Source organism: Aegilops tauschii, chromosome 7 (assembly GCF_002575655.3).
Source record: "Aegilops tauschii subsp. strangulata cultivar AL8/78 chromosome 7, Aet v6.0, whole genome shotgun sequence".
Taxonomy (NCBI): domain Eukaryota; kingdom Viridiplantae; phylum Streptophyta; class Magnoliopsida; order Poales; family Poaceae; genus Aegilops; species Aegilops tauschii.
In genome coordinates, this window is record NC_053041.3 from 35,552,260 (window position 1) to 35,563,474 (window position 11,215).

An 11,215-nucleotide genomic window follows, 5' to 3' on the forward strand; every position below is an offset into this window, starting at 1 on the left:
GGATGAGAACTGGCATCATAATGAACTTCCGCTTCATGCACATCCAAGGAGGAAGGTTATACATACATAGAGTCACGGGCCAGGTGCTGTGATTGCTGCTCTGCTCCCCGAAAGGATTAATGTCATCCGCGCTTAAACCAAACCATACGTTCCTTGGGTCAGCTGCAAACTCAGCCCAGTACTTTCTCTCAATTTTTCTCCACTGCGACCCGTCAGCGGGTGCTCTCAACTTCCCGTCTTTCTTACGGTCCTCACTGTGCCATCGCATCAACTTGGCATGCTCTTCGTTTTTGAACAGACGTTTCAACCGTGGTATTATAGGAGCATACCACATCACCTTCGCAGGAACCCTCTTCCTGGGGGGCTCGCCGTCAACATCACCAGGGTCATCTCGTCTGATCTTATACCGCAATGCACCGCATACCGGGCATGCGTTCAGATCCTCGTACGCAGCGGTAGAGGATGCAGTCATTAGGGCATGCATGTATCTTCTGCACCTCCAATCCTAGAGGGCATACGACCTTCTTTGCTGCGTACGTACTGTCGGGAAATTTGTTATCCTTTGGAAGCTTCTTCTTCAATATTTTCAATAGCTTCTCAAATCCTTTGTCAGGCACAGCATTCTCTGCCTTCCACTGCAGCAATTCCAGTACGGTACCGAGCTTTGTGTTGCCATCTTCGCAATTGGGGTACAACCCTTTTTTGTGATCCTCTAACATGCGATCGAACTTCAGCTTCTCCTTTTGACTTTCGCATTGCGTCCTTGCATCGACAATGACCCGGTGGAGATCATCATCATCGGGCACTGGTTCCTCTTGATCTTCAGCAGCTTCCCCCCTTGCAGCATCATTGGGCACATCGTCTGGTTCCTCTTGATCTTCAGCAGCTTCCCCCGTTGCAGCATCACCGTATTCAGGGGGCACATAGTTGTCATCGTCCTCTTCTTCTTCGCTGTTCCATCATAACCCCTATTTCTCCGTGCCTCGTCCAAACATTATAGTGTGGCATGAAACCCTTGTAAAGCAGGTGGGTGTGAAGGATTTTCCGGTCAGAGTAAGACTTCGTATTCCCACATATAGGGCATGGACAACACATAAAACCATTCTGCTTGTTTGCCTCAGCCACTTCAGACTTCGTATTCCCACATATAGGGCATGGACAACACATAAAACCATTCTGATTGTTTGCCTCAGCCACTTCGAGAAAAGCATGCACGCCCTTAATGTACTCGGAGGTGTGTCTGTCACCGTACATCCATTGCCGGTTCATCTGCATGCATTATATATAATTAAGTGTGTCAAAAACCATTACAGAACATCATGAATAGATAATTAAGTGACCAAATTAATAGAAGTTCATCATCACATTAAAACCAAAGTACATACATAGTTCTCATCTAACAAGATATATATAGCTCTCTAGAGCATCTAATTAATTAAACCATACATTGAAACTATGTAAAACATTTCAATGCGAAAACAAATGCGATCATAATCGCAACCAAGGTAACAATTGATCCAACGGCATAATGATACCAAGCCTCGGTATGAATGGCATATTTTCTAATCTTTCTAATCTTCAAGCGCATTGCATCCATCTTGATCTTGTGATCATCGACAACATCCGCAACATGCAACTCCAATATCATCTTCTCCTCCTCAATTTTTTTTATTTTTTCCTTCAACTAATTGTTTTCTTCTTCAACTAAATTTAACCTCTCGACAATAGGGTCGGTTAGAATTTCCGGTTCAACCACCTCCTGGATAAATAAAATATATGTCACGTTGTTGGTCGGCATATTTGTCATAAACAATAAATGAACCAAATAGTTATAAAAAGATAATATATACCACATCCGAATCATAGACAGGACGAGGGCCGACGGGGGCGGATACCAAAACCATCGCACTATGTAATAAGAAGGAATAATAAAAGTAACAAAATTAGACAAGTATCTATCTAAAGTAAGAATTTTTTTTTCTTTCAGAAAGAAGATAAGAACAAGAGGCTCACCACGGTGGTGCTGGCGACGAGATCGGCGCTGGCGATCGACGACGGTGAAGACGGGGACGGGACGTGACGGACCGCTAAACCTAGACAAAACTCGGGGAAAATGGAGCTCGGAGGTCGAGTTTCGAGAGGAGAAAGATTAACTAGTGTGGCTCAGACATTTCATCGAACACCTCATGTGCATAGGAGGTGAGCTAGAGCACCCAAATGCCCTCCCCTCGCCGGCCAGAAAAAACAAAGCACTGTGGAGTGCTCTGCTGTGGCGATGGGGTATATATAGGCAACTCATTGGTCCCGGTTCGTGGCACCAACCGGGACTAAAGGCCTTTGGTCCCGGTTTGTGCCACGAACCGGGACCAATGCCCCCCTTTAGTCCCGGTTGGTGGCACCAACCGGGACCAAAGGCCTTGTGCTGCCCCGCGTCCAAAGTTTAGTCCCACCTCGCTAGTTGAGAGAGCTCGAGAGTGGTTTATAAGCGCTGCTGCGCCCACCCTCTCGAGCTCCTCTCAACTGCAGGCTTTCGGGCCTAACCGTTCTCTTTGCCTGTGGAGCCTACTGGGCCTTCTGCGGGCCTGAATCCTGGCCCATGGATGGGTTTCAAGTCGTATTCAGGCCGTGGTGGCCCAGTAGGTGGCATAATTTTTTTCCCTGTTTTTTGTTTTCTCTTTTGCTTTATTTATTTTGTTTTGTTTCTACTTACAACAAAAAACTTATTTATTTTATTCCATTTTGTTTATAATTACTTATGTATTTTACTTTATTTATTTTACTGCTGCTATTTTTATTTATTTTACTGCTGCTATTTTTATTTATTTTATTAAGGTTTATTTATTTTATTTACTATAGTTTATTTTATTTAATTTTATTAAGATTTATTTTTATTTAGTTTATTAAGGTTTATTTATTTTATTTACTATAAAAAATGAACATAGATGCGCCTATAGAGAAAATTCAACCTAAATTCATAATAAATTTTTATGAAATTCAAAGAAATTTACTCTGAATTTAGGTCAAATTCCCTGTATAAGGGCATCTATTTTCACTTTGAGAGGAGCTCAACAAGGCAGAGAGGGACGGGCTTATAAACTGGTGTGAGCGCCCTTCGGTTGGCGAGGTGGGACTAAACTCTGACCGCAACTAGGACCAACCCTTTAGTCCCGGTTTGTGGTATGAACCGGGACTAAAGGGTGAGCCTCTGGTCCCGGTTCAAGCCACCAACCGGGACCAATGGTGGTGGGCCAGGAGCGAGGCCCATTGGTCCCGGTTTGTCCCACCAACCGGGACCAAAGGGGCCGGACGAACCGGGACCAATGCCCCCACGAGGCCCGGCAGGCCCCTGGCCGCACGAACCGGGACCAATGCTCACATTAGTCCCGGTTCGTGACTGAACCGGGACTAATGTGAATATTGCCCTGTGACCAAAGCCCAGTTTTCTACTAGTGGACCGGACTGAAACACCACGAGAAGATGTATATAGCTAATTCTTCTTTGTCTGTGTCTTATACATGATAATACAAAATGTTTATATTTTACATATTATTATTTTTCAGAATATAGGAGACATGGATATGGATTTTGGAGATGCACTAAAAGAATGCATCGACAGGGGTTCTGAAGCGGCGACGCTGAAAGGGGCCGAAAACTCACCGAGTAAACAAAATGATGTGGGGGCGGTGATATCTCATAAAAAACCAAAAAAGAATGCCAATGTAAATGTTATTGCACAAGGTATTATTTTCAATGTTATTATCGATCTTTCCTTCGACATGCTCCCTTCGTTCCTTAATATAAGGTTTATAGATTTTTGATAAAAAATCCAAAATATAAGGTGTATTGCATTGCACCACTCGTTTGGATAATTATTTTAGGGATTTGATTACATTTCCTTATATGTTGCAACCTCCTCTATTTTCTCATGTCAATTAGTCAGGTGTAATCTCGACCAAAACTTGTGAAATTTTCCCTCCACGTGCGTTCTTTAATTTTCACGCCAAAAACTATACACCCTATATTTAGGAACGGAGGGAGTATTGTTTTATGTATTCAACCAATTTGTCTCATTTTTATACTAATTTGGCTCGTTTTTGTATCATGCCGACAGACTATATTTGTACTCCTAGAGATATTACAGTCATCGAATCAATCATGTCTGCCCCCAAGAGAACTATGTTCGTGGACATTGAAGATGCCTTCTTATCAAACGACGATTTGGAGTGCCTTATGAAGGATGATATATTCTTACACAATGGTGTAAGATCAATTTGCATAAACTTTGTAATTGGTAATATAAACAACATATAATATTGTAAGACATAGATATAATCTAAACGTGGAGTTACAGGTGATAAATGCTTACATATATTGCATGATGGCTCACGACCATCTACGAGACAGGGTGGGTGAAAAGGTCCATATTATTAGCACGTTTGTTTCTGGCCAGATGAAAGAAGACAGAGACACGGATATAGACCCATCAAAATATCGTCACATCGTACAACATGTTAATACTTATCTACAACAAGATATGGTTAGTATCGCCTCATTATCCATGTATATGATCTCTATTTTTTATTTTAATCCATGTGTATAATGATTTATTATTATTTATATCTAATTGTGACTACGGCTTATATGATATTTACACCAGCTATTCATTCCGATTAACATTCCTTGGACTCATTGGTATCTGGCAGTCGTCCAAGCCAAAAAACGTGAGATTCAAGTATTGGATTCACTTGGTTCTCGGATCGAACGGAGTGACCTTACCACTACGATAACTACTATTGTTTTTTGATCCTCTTAACATATGTTTTGTTTGCCTCAACCCCTACTATTTTTCATATATAAAATAGTTACGAGGACTTGAAAAGCGTCTAAAACTCGGAGAACAGAGTCCGGAGTTTAACAGAGATCATAAGTGGCTCGATCTCAATGTTACAAAGTGGAATGCTATAGAACAGTTTCATGAGGCAATACAAACGGATGGGTAAGCACTTGTCACAAGTTGAAAGTATTGTGTTTGATACTCATGAACACAAAAATATCATACTATAGAAAATATTGATAGTAAAATGTCGTAGTGTATCTATTAGTTGATGCAAGCAGGTGGGTATAATGAACACTATTATTTGTTTCTATGTACCATTTATTTGATTCCTCTGTGTGATATTCTAAAGCATTATTTTATGATATTATAGCACATCATGTGGACTGTTTATGCTAAATTATATGGAATATTGGACACCATATGCATTAACAGATCAGTTGACCCAGGTATTTCATTTTTATACATTATCTCATCATTTTATCTCAATATATTATATCATTTTTTTCTTTTATATGTTGCAGGAAGATATGAAACACTTTTGACGAAAATTAGCTGTCATTTTGCTCGATTAAGAACTGAATAAGCTAAAAGGATGTCCGATATACCATCAACCTGACAATGAAGAAAGTTCATCTAATTCTGATCTCGAGCTCCTGGAGAATCAACCTGATGGAGTCAAAGACAAACATCCTAGCCCAATCCCCATCAAGCCCACGGATCAATGTGAATTACTTGTCGGCCTCTGCAACTACATCATGTCCATCGATGATGCCAAGTGTTTGGAGTAAGTATCATTTACCAATATGTAATGTGTCAGCATACATTATTGTTATTATTACAATCCAATTTTCAGGAAGGAATGGGTCCGAAGCTCGACACCCAGTCCAATGGGCTTAAGTCTCAAAAAACTTCAGGGCATACTTAACATGGAGCAGTCTATGGACACTAATTGTTTCAACATTGCCGTGCATATACTGGCATGTGACGAGGGAGTATTGTTCATAGACCTATACACTACATGGATCTATAATTTTGTGTAAGTTATCAAAATTCTTCATTCAATATCATTATTATCAACATGTTTCTAAATAGTTTTTTTACTCAGTCCATGATGCGGGATTCAACACGAGGTCAAAAGTTCTGCGGTAAGGAAACTATTCGGAAGTTGGCAAATTTGTTTGATAGCTGTCCTGGGATAGACAACAACATCTCATCGTGCAACATGGTAAGTAAGGTCTTTTGTCCATTGTTTGCCATGGTTTATTGTTGTCTGTAATAGCTACGACTTGTAGATTTATCTTCCATATGAATCCATCGGTCGATACATCTTGTACGTCATCAACAAAGAGCCACGTCGTGTATCTATTCTGGACCCTATTCATACAACACAATTGTTGGAGATGAAAATTCTGAGGCACTTAGTGAAATTAAAAGGTTTTGCATGGGAATTCAAAGAAGCACTGGAAATAAAGCAACCAGGATGGCATTCCGATATATCAAAATGGCAATGTTCATTTCCTGATGGTATTCCAACGAGCGTAGACGGGTAATAAATTTAGAATATAAAATTTTATTTTTGTTATCACCATATTTAATACAATAACAATTTAGGAAATTGCAGGGATTTGTCGGGCTATTTTGTCTTTTATTTTATTCTATTGTGGAACGGTAAAGACCTGGCGAAGCCGGTTTGTGCGGTGAGTATTGTGTGTTACACATGTTTTTAAACCTTCCACGTGAAGTATTCATGCTAACTACATATATTGCTTTTGCAGGATGGGTATGAGTTGAGAAAACAATTTTTATTATACTTGCTCAAACATCGTGCGAATGAAGCTAAAGACAACTTGCCTGATATTGTGAGAGAATTTCTTAAGCGCATCAAGTAGATCTCAATACTTTGTAATAGATTTTTAATTGGAGATCACTTATATGTATACATTGTTAATTTGCTACTTTGTTATCACTTTTGATTTCAAATGAAGTGGACTTCAATTATTATGCAATTGTGATTGTGTTATATTGTCTCTATCTATGACTATTTCACAAGTTCGTGGCAACGCACGGGCATTCTACTAGTATAATTAAAATTTCAACCACACGTGATCCCATGACCTCTTTGGTATGCACGCCCAAATGAATGAACATGACGCTCGAGGTCGCATGTGCCCCTCTCTTTTCCGCCCTACTCGGCCTCTCCTTGACAACAAAGCTAACTCCTTTATCATCCTTAGAGCAACTCTAGCAGACTCCGCAAAACGTCCGGCCCGCAAAAATTTCGGCGAGTATGCGGGCTCGGCCCAATTTTTCGGCCAGAGCAGAGCCCGCATACTCGCCCGGCCCGCAAATTTTTTTGTGGCAGCCCGCAAACTGCACGCCCCGAGCAGTATAATTGCGGTTCCGCGACCCTTTTGTGGGTCCAAACCCTATCCCCCCGCCACCGCGAGCCACCTGATTTCCCTTTCCCCTCTCCTAATTTCTCGCCGACGGCGACCACCCGCCCCGCCTCCAGCCGCCATGTGGGGGCGCATGTGGAGCTCCAGGCGCGGCTCCGGCAGCAGATCCGGCCGTGAGCGCGACCCGGAGCGCGAGGAAGCGCGGCGCCCGGAGGTGGACTAACCACGGGATGTCACCGCCGGCAAGCTTCAACCGCCGCGAGACGGAGGAGTACGACCGCCGGCGTGTGTCCTTCTCCTCCGCGAGGTCCTACGCCGGATCCTCCTCGTCCTCCGGCGCGGGCTTCCTCCCCGTGAAGAGGGAGTGGTCGGACGACGTGGAGGAGCCGGAGCCGCCGGCGCCGTTTGCCTTCGTCTCGGTGAAGGAGGAGCCCGACGAGCCCACTCCGCTTGGCCGCCGCGGAGTCGTCGGCCCCGAGGACTACGTCGCGGACTTCGACGCCGTCGCCGCCGCCATTGCCGAGCGGAGCGTGCGCGAGGATGAGGAGCATCGGCGCCACGCCGAGGAGCTCGAGGCCCTCGAGTGGCGGCAGGCGGTCGCCGACAATCGCGCCGCCAACGAGAAGGCTGAGGAGTGGCGCCGCATCCGCGCGGAGCAGGCGGCGAAGTACGTCGACCTGTGCAGCTCCGGCGAGGAGGATTGAGCGTCCGGCTCCTCCACGGCGTCGTCCAGTTGCCGCGACCTCGCCGCCGTCAGATCCAACCCCTCTGCTAGTAGTTTAACATAGTTTGTAGTATAAACTATGCTTGTAGTTTGTTGATCATGTGATGAACTATCAGTGCAATTTCTTCCGCGAAAGTGTTTTTTCAAATTATGCATGTTTTGATACGGGTTCTATTCGGCCGCGCATGTTTTCAACCCGCAAACGCGATCTTCGTGAAACCGCAAACGCGTTTTGCGGGGTATGCTAGAGTTGCTCTTAGAGCCTTGGGGTGGAAGGAAGGAAGGAAGGCAGGCTGCACGGCATCGACGCCACCACCATCACACCGTCCGTGCCCAACAAGCGGCCGCCAGCCACGCCACAACGTCTCCCTCTCGGCCCGAAGGAAAGAAATCGCGGCCCTCCCAAAGTCCCAAGCCGATCCGAGACACCGGAGACAATCCTCGACCGCGGCGGCGGCGGCGGCGGCGCGACGCTGTCGGAGATGTACCAGAGCGCGCGGCGGCTGCTGCTGTCGCCTCCTCCTCCTACTCCGCCTCGGCGCCGTGCGCAGGGAGGTGGCGCAGATCCAGGGCCTCTGCGCGCAGATGGACCGCCTCTGGCGCTCCATCCCCGCCAAGGGCCAGCGCGGCCTTAACCCCATTTAGCTGCTCCGTCACAAGTTCCTTCTGTATGCCGCGCGAATCGGCGACGAGATCTCCAAGCGCCGATGAGTTCTTGGTGCGGCGCGCCTAGATCTCACATCTCTAGCGTATGCATTCTGTCGTTATTGTGGTCTCCAAGGTGAAACCTTCTAGTTCGGTTACCTGAGCATGGATTTGGCGTTAATGGTGAGGATTGAGGAGCTTGTGTAATCTGTGCCATGTTTTCAACTTGTGTACTAGTACTTGGTAGGTAGGCCTCCATTGCTTTTCAGGAACTGTGAGTTAGGTTGTTCCATGTGCCAACTTGGTAGGCTTCAGTTATGCTATTGAGGATATGCAAGTTAGGTTGTTCAATTATATGCTTTGAGGAAGTGGAAATTAGGTTGTTCAGTATGCCTGTTTGAACTTATTTAGCTTGACCACTATCAGTTTTCTTGCCACTGAATGAATCTGCCTGTTGTTGGTAGACAGATCCATTGGCACTAGGACTAGATTCATAACAAATAGTTCCTGTCGCAAAAAGATTTCTTTGCAAATTTTAGTTGCGCCCTTCTTGGTGGTTCAGAGGGGCAAGACGCCAAGAATAGGCAATGATAAGCACTCATTGAACTACGAGGCAGAGTTTTTTTAATTGTATTTCATGTAGATACTTTTTAGCAATCTTCCATCGGCAAATTATAGGTGCACTGTGTCTGATTAGGGATGCCAGTGCCAGAACCACCACGACCTCCACATAGACACCCTCAAATAAGAATTCCTAATTCAGCCTTTCATGATGTTACTTCTGCTTTGTATGTTGGCATGTACAGTTCTTTGTAGACTTAACCAGGGTCATAGTGTTTTAATTCAAGTACCCACCATAAACAAGCAATAAATAACTTTGTGTATCATTGCACTTCATAATTTAGTCAGCAAGCAGGATTATTTTGATGTACGAACTTGATAGTTCAGATTGAAAACTAGCCTTTCTTCAGAGGAATTGGCATAACCAACATTTCATACAGAAAGTTATAATCTCATTTGTTGCTTCTAATCTAACTTATTAGTAGTTCTTGGTTAATTGATTTATCCATCCACCTTCTGGGTGCAGTAGAAATCCTACAGCCAGGTATTATTAGGGTAATACATCTTGGAACCTTGATGTTGTCCTCAGCTTGTATCAAATAGTGTTACCTTCAAATACATGCGAGACGGAGTGCTTTTTACCTACATTGCTTTAATCTGTAGGAGATACACATTAGATTGGATTGTTTTCTTGCTCTTAAGATGGCATTTTCTCTAATTCCCTTCCTTTATAGCAAAGATTCAGTCACAGAAGTACTAAACTACTAAATACACATATTTTCTTCTAGTGTTAGTCTTTCTCTGGAATTCACCAGCTTAGATCTGAAGGTCTTGTCACTCTATACGTGTGGTCAATATGGAATTTCAGGCCATGTGTCATGCTGAGATAGTTAGACGCCCATGCTAGGTTTATCCGTCCTCGAGGATGCTATATTTCCTTTTATCTGTTCTGTAGAAATAGAGTTCTGTATAAAAGTGATATTTGTGGCTCCTGGAGCAACTCTCGAGAATTGCTCTAGGGTATGATTTCTGTTGTGAATTCTTTTCCTGTTGCATGTATAATTTCAACAGTGTGCACAGTTGAAAGGAAGAGCTGAATAGGAGTTATGTAGGTTGCTGTTCCAAGTTTTTAACATTGTTTGATGTTGTCCTGGCAGAAAAGTGGAGCAGCTATCTGAAGAGGTTGATTCATTGAAGGAAACCCTTGACAAGCACTCGTTGCGGCAACGAAAGCGGATTCTGGAAGCCAAGGAAAGGGCGGAGCTATTTGAGAGAGCTGTGAGTAGTCTTGAAGCATGAGCGGTTGTTTTTCATGCAGGATAATTTCGTTGCAGCACTAATGAATTGAAAATTACTGTTGCAGAATGGTGAGTCGTCACATGTCCTTGAAATATTTGACGACGAAGCCCAGGCAATGCAATCGGCCCGTAGCTCCTCTCGAATGCTTGACGAAGCCTTTGAGACAGGAGTGGCCATCCTCCACAAGTAGTCTGACCAGAGGGGTCGTCTGAAGGTAAACGAAACAGTTCAACTTGCACAGCACCCTGCTGGCCTTTGTTGGCATGGTGAAAGAATGTGCCTGCCTGATAGTAGTATTAGAAGTAACATCTCCTTGCACTTGATTGCAGAGCGCGCAAAGGAAGGCTCTAGATGTCCTGAACACCGTTGGCCTATCAAACTCGGTCGTGAAGCTTATTGAGAAGCGGCACCGGGTCGACAAGCGGATCGCGTATGGCGGCATGATTATCACCGTCGTGCTGATGGTTGCGTTTTGGCGATGGACGCACTAGTTTCAAATGTCCTCTAGAGGTGGGCACACTAGTGCATGAGGAATTAAGGAAGGGGGGTTGTTGTTCAGATTAAAGTTTGCTATTTCTGGTCCTTGTGTAGTAGGCACAACTCTGCTCGGTTACTGATCCATCTTCTTTGTATTACTACTATTATTATATACTGTGTGTATAGCGATTATGAAAAGATGTTGACAACCCTCAGATCAGATACAGTGGCCTGTTTTGTTGCTATGGCATTTCTGTTGTAAAAAATGCAGTCGTG

The 11,215-nt window shown here is 44.0% G+C and overlaps 1 pseudogene; it reads left to right on the forward strand.

Moving 5' to 3' along the window:
* The first annotated feature begins 8,107 nt into the window (after positions 1–8,107).
* Positions 8,108–11,215, forward strand: LOC109745304 (membrin-12-like; annotated as a pseudogene).